Raw genomic sequence first — 11,267 nt, 5'->3', positions numbered from 1 at the left:
TCTTTCTTTCTTTCTTTCTTTCTTTCTTTCTTTCTTTCTTTCTTTCTTTCTTTCTTTCTTTCTTTCTTTCTTTCCTTTCTTTCTTTCTTTCTTTCTTTCTTTCTTTCTTTCTTTCTTTCTTTCTTTCTTTCCTTTCTTTCTTTCTTTCCTTTCTTTCTTTCTTTCCTTTCTTTCTTTCTTTCTTTCTTTCCTTTCTTTCTTTCTTTCTTTCTTTTCTTTCTTTCTTTCTTTCTTTCTTTCTTTCTTTCTTTCTTTCTTTCTTTCTTTCTTTCTTTCTTTCTGTCTTTCTTTCTTTCTTTCTTTCTTTCTTTCTTTCTTTCTTTCTTTCTTTCTTTCTTTCTTTCTTTCTTTCTTTCTTCTCTCTTTTTATTTTAACCTCTACTCTATTGATTTCCTGATCTTTAGGATTTCCTTCCTTCTGCTAACTTTTGGGTGTTTCTGCTCTTCTTTTTTTTAGTTCTTTCAGCTGGTGGGTTCGATTGTTTCTTTGAGATCATTCTTCATTTTTGAGGAAGGCCTGTATCGCTATAAAGTTCCCCCTTAGTGCAGCCTTGGCTGCGTCCCATAAGTTTTGGGTGGTTGGGTTTTCATTTTCATTTGTATCAAGGTTCTCTTTGCTGTTGTTGTTGTTGCTGTTGCTGTTGTTGTTGTTGCTGTTGCTGTTGCTGTTGCTGTTGTTGTTGCTGGGTTTTTTGTTTATTTCAACTTTGATTTCATCATTCACCCATTGGCTTTTCGATAGCATGTTGTTTCATCTCCATGCTTCCCCACCCCCCCCCCGCCTTTAGTTAGCCTTTAGTTGGCTTCTGTGACTCACTTGTACGTTTTGGAGTTCGGTTGACCCTGTTTGGAAGTCTATTCACCTATGGCTATAACTGTTTGTATGAAACAGATAGTAATAGAATCTCAAACCCATCTAAAAGAGAAAGAAAGGAAGGAGAAGGGGGGGAAAAAAAAGTCTCTATTATTTTCTTGCTTCCCTCTGCCACTCTTAATGGTTTAGATGTCTTCTTTTTACAATTTTGTGTTTATTCCGTTTGGAATGAATGGTAGTGATCACCTTTCCGGTGATGAGTGGTCTCATTTTTGTACCATCCTCCTTCTTCTCTATTTAGAGTAGACCTGTTGATGTTTCTTTTAGCATGGGTTCAGTGTTGCTAAACTCTTTTCGTTTTTGCTTGTCTGTGAAGTTCTTTACCTCCCCTTCTATTCTAAAGGATAGCTTTGCTGGATAGAGTATCCTAGGCTGCTTCTTTTTGTCTGTTTTGTTTTGTTTTGTTTTGTTTTGTTTTTCATTCAAGAATTTCAATAGATCTTGCCACTCCCTTCTGGCCTGTAGTGTTTGTGTAGAGAAATCCGCTGAGAGCCTTATGGGGGTTCCCTTGAAACTCACTCTGTTTTTCTCTTGCCTAAAGGCGTTTAGGATCATTGCTTTATCCTTGACTCTGGCCATCTTGATTAGCCTATGTCTTGGTGTGGGCCTGTTTGAGTTCTTTCTGTTGGGTACCCTCTGAGCCTCCTGGACTTGGATATCTGATTCCTTCTTTAGATTTGGGAAATTTTCAGTCATGCTTTCTTCGAATATCTTTTCGGTCCCCTTGGTTCTTTCTTCCCCTTCTGGAACCCCTATTGTGCGTAGATGGGCACGCTTTCGAGGGTCCCTTAGGTCCCTAAGATGGTTTTCGTTGTTCTTTATTGGTTTTTCTCTCAGCTGTTCTGATTGGGTTCTTTCTGTTGTCCTGCCTTCTAGGCCACTTATTCGTTCCTCTGCGTGATCTAGCCTGCTTTGGACAGCCTTTAGACCAGTTCTCATTTCAGCCAATGAGTGGACCAGTTCTCCTTGACTCTTCTTTATAGCTTCGATTTCGTTTTTGACGTATAGTATATCTCTCAACACTATCTCTTGGAGTTCCTTCAGGACTTGGATCACTCCTTTTTGGAAATCTTGATCGAGCAGGCCATCCACGTCTATTTCATGGATCGTGCTTTCAGGGAATTTCTCTGGCTCTTTTAATTGGGAGTGGTTCCTCTGCTTCTTCATAATGCTCCTATCTCTCTGGCACTGTGGCTTAAGGAGTATCAGTTATCTATTGGTGTCCTTAAGGAGTTTATGTATTTATCGAAAGCCTAGGCAGGCATAAAACTTTAAAAGAGAGAGGGGGATAGGGGGAGAGAGACAGAGACAGAGACAGAGACAGAGGGGGAGAGGGAGAGAGGGGGTGGGGGCAGGATGTTAAAAGAATGGAGAAAAAAAGGTTTGAAAACAGTGTACGATCAATAATAGAAGAGCAAGTTGAAGCAGAATAGCAATTGAGCTGAGACGTCTTCTAAAAGCCTTTAAAAACAAATAGAAAAGATCAGAAAATAATATACAATTGTTTCAAAAGTAAATTTTTAAAAGGTAATCGGAAATAGAACAGATTTTAACAAAAGATAAAACAGAGGATTTTAAAAGACGGGAGAAAGAAAAGGTTTGAAGACAGTGTGTAATCATGAATAGAAGAGTAAGTGGAAGCAGAATAGCGATCGAGTTGAGACGTCTTTTAATAACCTTAATAAAAAGGAGGAAAAAAATCGAGAAACAATATTTGAAACCTGTGAATAACCAGTAACAGGAGATCAAAACCAAGAGAATGAAAAAGGGAAGGGGGTGGATGTTTAAAAATAATAATAATGAAAAGACTTGAAATGAAACATTTAAAAGGGATTAAAACCGTAAACGTATACGACTGTTCAAAAGTAAAGGTTAAAAAGGTAACAGAAGGTAAAACCGATGTAAAAGAGATTAAAAAAGAAAAAGGAAAAGAAAAAAAAAAAGAGGGAAAAAAAAAAAAAAAAAAGGATGTGTTCTCCTGGAGACGGTGCGCTCTTAACGGTTTCACCGAGAAGTCTTTCTGTCGTCGCCCTGTTTCGTGAACTCAGCTTGCTGTTTCCGCGGGCCCTCTGTCGGCGCCCTCGTCTGTGCTGCCCTCGGTGCCTGTGGGCAAGTAGATCGCGCCCCCTCCTGGCACCGCGGTCGGATGCTGCGTTCCTGCCGGGAAGGAGGGAGGGTGGCTGGCCGCCTGCCCTCTCCCGGCGCCGGTCGCTCCGCTGCTCTGTGCGGCTGTGTGCTCCGCCTCGGGTCGGGTCGGCGCTCCTCTCCGTAGGTGGGCTCGGGGGAGACCGTGGAACCGCCCCGCCCCTGCTGCGTTCCAAAACTCGGCTCCTTCTTAGTCTTGGTGGCGCGAGTTCTCTGAGGTACCGGGGCAGATATATAATATCTGCCTCAGGCTGAAAACGAGTCTCAGTCCTGCCTAGGAGGTTGCAGAGCCCCCGGGTGCGGATTCGAGTCTCGGCCCCGCCCCCGCTCCCGCCCCCGCCCGCGCGCTGCGCGCCGCGCGCCAGGGGCTATGGCGGCTGTGGCTGCGCCCCGCCTCTCTTCTCGCGAGAAGGGCCGGTGATGGCGCCGCGGGTCTGAGGAGATGGAGGCTACGGCGCCCCTCTCCCCAGGGCACACCGGCCGTGTTGCTTTGCCTTTCTTTCCCCGTAATGGACGGGTTGGGGGGGCGGGTTGTTCTGCTCTGTATCCCCTCCCGGCCACGGCGCGTGGTGCCGCCGCCACGGTCCTCTGCCCGGCTCGTGCGGCCTGTCCCGGCCCCCGGCTGCCGGCCTGCGACTCGGGCTGGGTGTCGCGGGGACCCTCTGTGCCCGTTTCACTTGGGTCGGTCGGTCAAGGGGCGCTCCGGGCAGATCTGAGACTCGGAGGCTCCCCCACCGTCCCGTCGGCCTCTCCGTTGGAGACGGGGAGGTCTGGCGAACGAGCCCTATTCCTCCTCTGCCGGGCCCTCCCGCACTGTTTTGCTTTTGACTCTTTCTTTTCTCCTTTTCTCCTACCAGATTTTGGGCGTCTTTGTCTTTCGAAGAGGGCGGTGTTCTGTCGGAGTTCCGCAGGTGGTCTGATTGGCCGAGTGGGTCCGTCGATGTGAGTTTTGGTGTATTTGTGGGAGAGGGTGAGCTACGAGCGTCCTTCTACTCCGCCGTCTTGCTTCTTCTCGGGTTATTTTTGAAGAGTAGGTGCTGGGGATTGAACCCTGGACCTTTATTTTTTGCATGCTAAGCATGGGCTGTACTGCCTGATCTCTAGACCCTCCCCACCGCAACCCCCCCCTTTCCCACCGCCTCCATAGTACTCGATGAATCTCCTACCTAGATATCTATGCTTCCTTGGAATAGGGCCGTCGTTTTCTTCATCGGATTGATGCACGTCTGTGGATTCGTCTCGTTTCTCTCCACTGCGGTGGGTGGCATCGGGGCGTGGGGTGGGGTGGAGTGGCGTGGGCTGGGAACAGTTCTTCACGTGTAGAGGTGGAGCGGAGCGATGAGGATGGTGACTGTTTCCCCGAGTGCTCGCGCCGGGTGATGGAGGCCTGTGGTCTGACTTGGAAGAGGACTCGGGTGACCAGAACAGAGCCCGTGTGGGGTCGTTGTGGAGGGAGGAACTCCACCCCCCCCCAGCCCCAGCCAAGGCACTCGTACCTCATCGAGGGACGGTCGGCCGAAAACAAACGAAAGCTGTCAGAGGTTTGGGGGTGGGGGTGAAGGGGTGGGTGTGTGTGTCTGTGTGTCTGTGTGTCTGTGTGTCTGTGTCTGTGTGGTGTGTGTGGTGTGTGTGTGTGGTGTGTGTGTGGTGTGTGTGTGTCCCCGTTCCCCGTACCACGGTCTCTGGTCGAGGCCCCCCCGAGCGGAGAAACGCACGCCAGGCCGTCCGTGCTCCTGGTTGTCCGGCCGCGTGTCCCTGCCACCCAGAGATCCCGAACCGTCCCGCTCGCTCCCCTGCCATGTGCCATGTGCCACCTGCCTGTCGGCCGGGCGCTATTTTAGACCCTGCGAAGAAGTCGACCGGACGGACGGGCCGGGCCGAGCCGAGCCGAGCCGATCTGAGCCGAGCCCGTCCAGGCTGGGGTGGGTGGTGCTGGGTTCAGAGGAGTGGGGTACAAGCGGGAGGCGGGCGTCGATGGAGGGGAGGGGGAGGGGGAGGGGGAAGGGAGAGGAAAGGGGAGGGGAGGGGGAGCAGGGATGACGATGGTCTGGGGCTTGGCGTGTGGGGTGGGGGTGGGAGGGATGGTAGCCATCCTATGACTTTCTCTCCCTACCCCGCCTTTTGCAAGTCTGTTAGAGTGACAAGGTGGTGCTGGTTTCTGGCTGGTGCACACCATAGTGATTCTGTTCTTCTTTTTCCTGGTCTTTTTCAGGAACCCTCGTCCCGAGGGACTGAATCTAGTGCCCTGTGCTGCGCGGTACGACCTAGGGGTCGAATCTGCCAGGAGAGGACTTACAAGGATTTGGAGGATCCTGGAAAACTGCTACCATCCAGAATCCTACATGGATGTTCAAGATCTTGTGGATGGACGGACGGACGGAAGACGGATCGAATGGAGGCCCCGCCCCATCCCCTGGACCCCTTGGCCCAGGAGGATCGTGATGGGTCTGGAAAGGACTCTTCCGACGAGGGTCTCGGGATGGACTTTCTCGGTCTGCGGAAGGTGTTTCTGCACAAAGAGGAAGAGAGGGGCGTTCTCGGCCAGAGAGCCCGAACCGCCTCCTTTCAGGGATCCGCTCCAGTCAGGGTTGGGGTCGGGGTCAGAACGCAGCCACCGACAGCTCCCCTCCCTCGTCTTGGCTCTCCAACTTGGGAAACCCTCCTCCCTGCCCCCTCACCCATCTTCTCGTCAGCCGGCCTCCAGCTTCCCCGTGCCAACCACCTCTCTCATGCTGCCGGACTTTCCTCCTCCTTGGGCTGCCAGGAAGCTCTCCCGCTCCTCCACGTGCTTTGGCTTGGAATCCCTGACAAACACAAGCGGTGCTGGTGGGCGGGGCCGTGGGCGGTGGCAGAAGGACTCCCTTCATCTTATGGGAGCGATTTTTATCTCCATAGAGGTGGCGATTGAGAAAACACATAAAATCACTCAGAAGAATACCCATGTGTAGTATCCCTGACCTAGATCCGTGTCTGTCTGTCTGTCTGTCTGTCTGTCTGTCTGTCTGTCTCTCTCTCTCTCTCTCTCTCTCTCTCTCTCTCTCTCTCTCTCTGCCTCTCTCTCCATTTCGCTATTCTCTGTGTGTGTGTGTGCGCGCGCGCGCATGCGTGTCTGTCTGTCTCCCTTGTCTCTCTTTCCTCTCCTCTCCCCTCCTCTCCTCTTCCCTGTTCTCCCCCCTTCCCCCTCACCCCTCCACTCCTCTCTTCTCCCCTCCACTCCTCTCCTCTCCCTCTTCTCCTCTCCCCTCGCCTCTTCTCATTTCCCCTCCCCTCCCCTCTTTTCCCTCCTCTCCTTTCCTGTCCTCTCCCTTATCCCTCCTCTCCTCTGCTTCTCTCTCTCTCTCTCTCTCTCTCTCTCTCTCTCCCCCTCCCTCTCTCCCTCTCCCCCCCCTTCACTTCCCTCCCTCCTCCCTACCCCCCCAACCCCTACCTTCACAGGGCCTCATAGATTGCAATCGGTTTCCATGAAATGTGATGAAGAGGGAATGAATTTTAGAATGATATCCCCATGCCATCGAATCCTTCTTCCCCAGGGATAGCGACTTATTTGTGGTCGTGTTTGTTTTTGTTTTTCTTGTTGTTGTTTTGGGGCGCATCGAGGGCGCAGGAGGCGTTGGGAGTGAGGGTGATGTTTCTCTTTCTGTCTGTCTCCTCCTTAGGACGGATTTTAAGAGGAGGGAGGACTCACAGAAATCTACCATCTTGTCTCGTACTGCAGCTGTGTTTGAGCTTCCTATACGATCTGGGCGGAACACTCCCCACCCTCACCTCAAGCCGCCATTGCCGCCCCCTCAGCCCCCTGCACCCCCGTCCAGTCCCACACTTGGGGCGGTGGTTGGGCATGGGGGGATGTTGGCGGGGTGGTGGTTGGTGGGGGGTGGGGTGGTGGAGGAAACCAGAAAACAGACCACTGTGGCACGTGGGTGACTGGGGCTTCAGGGTGAAGGAGGATGAATAAAATGGCCGGAATTAGGCTAACGGATTATTGCTTCTTTTTTTGGCGGGGGGGGGAGGATCATTAGGTCATTCATTCATTCATTCATTCACTCATTCATTTGCTGGGGGGGGTGTCATTCGGTTTCTTATGCTCGCCCTGAAAACGGTCAACTGTCCTGACTGACTGGTTGCTGCTCACGGTTCCAGGCCTGTTGTTGAAACTGGAAGCTCTCGATCTTACTGTTTCTACTGTATTTCACTCATTGAAAGTCATCATCATGCTGGGTCTCTGAGTCTTTCTCCGAGGAGAAGGTCGGTCACGGGACTAATGACCTGACAAAATAGCCTGAGTGACCAAGAAGGCCACACCTTGAGTGCTTATGAGATAACGAGATCTAACCACCAGCCTCTATAGAATGGGTCACCTGGAGGCATCGTGACACCATTCTGAGTCTTCTGATGAGAAAACGATTCTGTGGATGGTGATCGATGCCCGATTGTTTGAGCTATGGCTCTAGAACCACCCCACCCACTCCATCCCCAAGGTGGGTACACAGTTTTGAAGACGCTAGCCTGCTGTGAATCCCCTTTGCCCGGCAGAGCGATAAAATGGCCTCTTTGCTTCTAAGCTCCGAGACCTTGTCTCTGGATTCTTGGGCTCGTCGGGGACGGGGGCCGATCTTTTGGCAACAAGCGTGCTTCAGAAACAGCGGATGCCCGAGAAGGACACTCTGCCTCTCCCTCTTCTTCCGGGCCTGAAATGGGGAGGAAAAAAACATCGCTTCCCCTGGAAGCTGGAGTCCGGGACCCGCCATCCGGAGGGACTTCTGGCTTGGCCTTCTCCTGGGGTGGGGGGGGGAGGGCACGCCACTGCACGTGTTCTTTGTCAACTCCCTGTTTCTCTCTTCTCGAGTTATCTCTTTGGGACGGCTCCCACACTGGGTGAAAACAGACAGACAGGCTGGTATGTCTCCCTACCCCACCCTTCGCCCCCAAATGACTGATCTCCTGTCCCATCAGAATCACCACTTGTTTTCCAACGTGGCTTTCTTGGATCCTGGAGGACTTGTAAAGGAAAAGCCCAGCTGGGCTAACAAGCTAAAGTCACAAATCTAAGTGTGATAAGTGTCCGTTTACTGATCTAAGTTCTGCTGGGCTAACTCGTAAATCTGAAGTTTAGTGTCAGTTTACTGGGCTAACAAGCTAACTCGTAAATCCAAGCTCAACAAGTGTCAGTAACGTGATCTGTTCCAAATTGATAAGCTCCAGTGTACTGATCCTTTGCTTTTTGTTGTTTGAGCCTTATTGGCGAATAGACCCATATTTGTAATTAACCCTATGAAACCTCATGTGCACGTCTTGGAGGTGCTCAGAGCTTCGGAGCAGAAGCCCCTCTGAGCCCGCCGGCGTAATAAATCTGAGTACTCCAACCCTCCGAGAGGTGCTTGTTTCTTGGCTGGCCTGTCATTTCCGTAACAGACTGATATCAACTTAGAGCCAAGATGGGCGCAGAACTGAAGGAGCTTCTCGGCTGGCCTAAGAAGCCTGTCGTCGTGATGTGGGAGGCATTCTTTACGAGGGACCTATCTGATTAAGTGCTTGACCGCCTTTTGGACTTTGAACCAACTTGGAGATAGGAACTAGGATGAGAGGGCACCCGAAATAGCTCAGCAAACTCTTCTCCATCCTTAGAAGACAGACAGACAGACAGACAGACAGACAGACAGACAGACAGAGTGTGTGTGTGTGTGTGTGTGTGTGTGTGTGCGCGCGCGCGCGTGTTTGTGCGCGTGCGGGGGTGTGGGAGAGGGAGGAGATGACGTCAGCGTACTGGACACTGTTTCAGTGACATGGGGAGTGCTGTCAACTAGGAAGGAACGTCATGTATTCTTCAGCCTTGTGTCTGTACAGGTGGGTACACTCAGGGTTCCAGAAAGGATGGGATATTCCTGGCAGTCGTCTACTGCCCTGGCATCGAGGGCTGGCTGGCTGGCTGGCTGGCTGTCATCCAAAGTGGAGGCTCTCGTGAAAGGGACGGAACCGAGTCCCGAGGAGATGCCTCCTTCACTGACTTTCATGCAAACACAGTGGACCACAGCCTCCGGAAAGAGGGTGGGTGGCACACGTGGCCCCAGTCTGTTCTGTCCATTCGGCAAATGGCCTGGGTTAGGGGAAACCCAGCATGGCGACCATCCGACAGGCCGACCCACCGACCCACGGACGTTCTCGGTTTCTCCCAGCTTCCTGGATGACCTCCCCCACCCACCCCCACCCCACCCGCATTCCTTCACCCACCGTGGTGTCTGGTGTCAGGGCACTTGGAAGATGACTCCCATTGTTCAATAGACAGGGGCAGGAAGATTCCTATAGGACCGCAAAAACAGTCAACTGGCCATACATACATACATACATACATACAAACTTTTTGTCCCCAGAGGCCTCAGACCTCCTCTCTCTGGACACGCTGAACCCCAGTAACTGGCCCCCATTCAACTGCCACATAGTAGGGGTCATCCAGACGTTCTTGGGATGGTAGGTATGACTTCCAAAGGGGTTGAAGCCTTCCTTCCCCCGCTGCAAGCCTGATGCCATCAGCATGGCCAGGACACTGCTACAAACAAACAAACAAACAAACAAACAAACAAACAAACAAATAAACAAACAAACAAACAAACAAACACACACACACCACCACCACCACCACCAACAACAACAACAACAACGACAACAAAAGACAAACACATGCGTATGTGACTTGGGGACATACTTTCCGCAGCCTCCAGGGACGAAGGCACTCGCTTCGCTGGGTAAATCCTACGAGGCTTCACTAAAGCGCTTGCCAACTTACTTCTCAGAAAGATCGATCTCTGCCCCCATCACCCGCCATCATCAGGCAAGGTCGTCAGAATCCATGGGAGATATAGACTAGAAGAAGAAGTAGAGGAAGGAGGAGGAGGAGGTGGAGGAGGAGAATCAGTGACATGAGGTGTGTACGACTTCTTGTCTCCAAGAGGATTGAGTTTTAAATTTTTTTCTTTTCAGATACAAGGGAAAATAAACTTCTGTTTTTTCCCCTTCCTTCCCTTTTAGAGGCGGACACCCACATGGTAACTATCATACCTCTGTCAGCAGAATGGAATCCTTTCTCTTTTTCTCCCTCCCTGACCCTTCTGGGATTCAGAAATCCTCCGTGAGGATTTTTCTATTCTTGGCAGCAGAGTTATTAGCATCATTGACTTGGAGGCAAAAACTTAGGTTTCCATTAAACTGGGATAGACATGCATGGATAAGAGATACTAGTGCTACTCGTTTTCCTTAGGGTTCCCCTGTGTCTGTGGGGTGTGTGTGTGTGTGTGTGTGTGTGTGTGTGTGTGTGTGTGTGTGTGTGTGTCTGTGTGTCTGTGTGTCTGTGTGTCTGTGTCTGTGTCTGTCTGCCTGCCTGCCTGCCTGCCTGCCTGCCTGCCTGCCTGTTTATTGTAGGAACTCTCTGTCAATGGAAGTATAGTTGACTTACAATGTTGTGTTCATTTATGACGTACGGCATAGTGATTCACTTATTCACACACACACACACACACACACACACACACACGTATACTTTTTCAGGATAGGTTATTACAAGCTATTGAACATAGTTCCCTGTGCTAGACAGTAGGACCTACTTGTGTACCTAGTTTGTATAGGGTGGTTTATATCTGCTAATCCCAAACTCCTGATTTATCCCTCTGCCCTCCCCCGTTCCTCCACCCTACCCTGTCCCCTGTGTTAACCATCGGTTTCTTTTCCATGTCTGCGAGTCCAGTCTGTTTCTGGTTTGTAAATAGGTTCCTTGGAGTCTTTTTAAAATGGAGTTATTTATGTATGGATGGGTGTCTTGACTTACTTTCAGATCCCACCTAGAAGTGATGGCATAGGATATCTGTCTTCCTCTGGGTGACTGACATCACTAAAGCTACGGAACGCTTCACGAATGTGCGTGTGTCGTCCACGTTCAGGGGCCGTGCTGATCTTCTCTGGATGGTTCCCGTGTTAGTCGATGTGCTGTGGCAGCAAGCGCTTGCCTTAGGGTTTTTGTCTCAACCTGAAAGCCGGCCCGGAGACTGAAGGTCTTCTAGTTGCCTCCACTATCTGCCTAGGACCATCTCCACGAACGTTTCCCATTTTCTCTCACCCTTTTGTCTTGGCATCATTGAGTACTAAAATGCTCCGTCTCCTGAAGCCCTGCAGACTGAAGCTGGACAACGGGAGGTAAACGTCAGAGAAATGGCCACAACAGCTCCTGTGGAAACCATCCTAGGGCCTGTTTTTGGAGGAG

The 11,267-nt window shown here is 50.9% G+C and overlaps 1 long non-coding RNA gene and 1 other non-coding gene across 2 annotated transcripts; one reads left to right on the top strand and one right to left on the bottom strand.

Annotated features, from left to right (window-relative positions):
- Positions 1-3,229: 3,229 nt before the first annotated feature.
- On the top strand, positions 3,230-6,328 carry LOC141577159 (uncharacterized). The gene is made up of 3 exons (XR_012505818.1): positions 3,230-3,961; positions 4,213-4,941; positions 5,232-6,328. It is a non-coding gene; the product is annotated as an uncharacterized LOC141577159 (long non-coding RNA).
- A 4,572-nt stretch (positions 6,329-10,900) lies between these two features.
- On the bottom strand, positions 10,901-11,009 carry LOC141577265 (U6 spliceosomal RNA). The gene has a single exon (XR_012506161.1). It is a non-coding gene; the product is annotated as a U6 spliceosomal RNA (small nuclear RNA).
- Between the last annotated feature and the right edge of the window lie 258 nt (positions 11,010-11,267).

Source organism: Camelus bactrianus, chromosome 3 (assembly GCF_048773025.1).
Source record: "Camelus bactrianus isolate YW-2024 breed Bactrian camel chromosome 3, ASM4877302v1, whole genome shotgun sequence".
Classification (NCBI taxonomy): Eukaryota; Metazoa; Chordata; class Mammalia; order Artiodactyla; family Camelidae; genus Camelus; species Camelus bactrianus.
The sequence above is the reverse complement of the archived record's forward strand: the minus strand, read 5'-3'. Positions and strand labels throughout refer to the sequence as shown.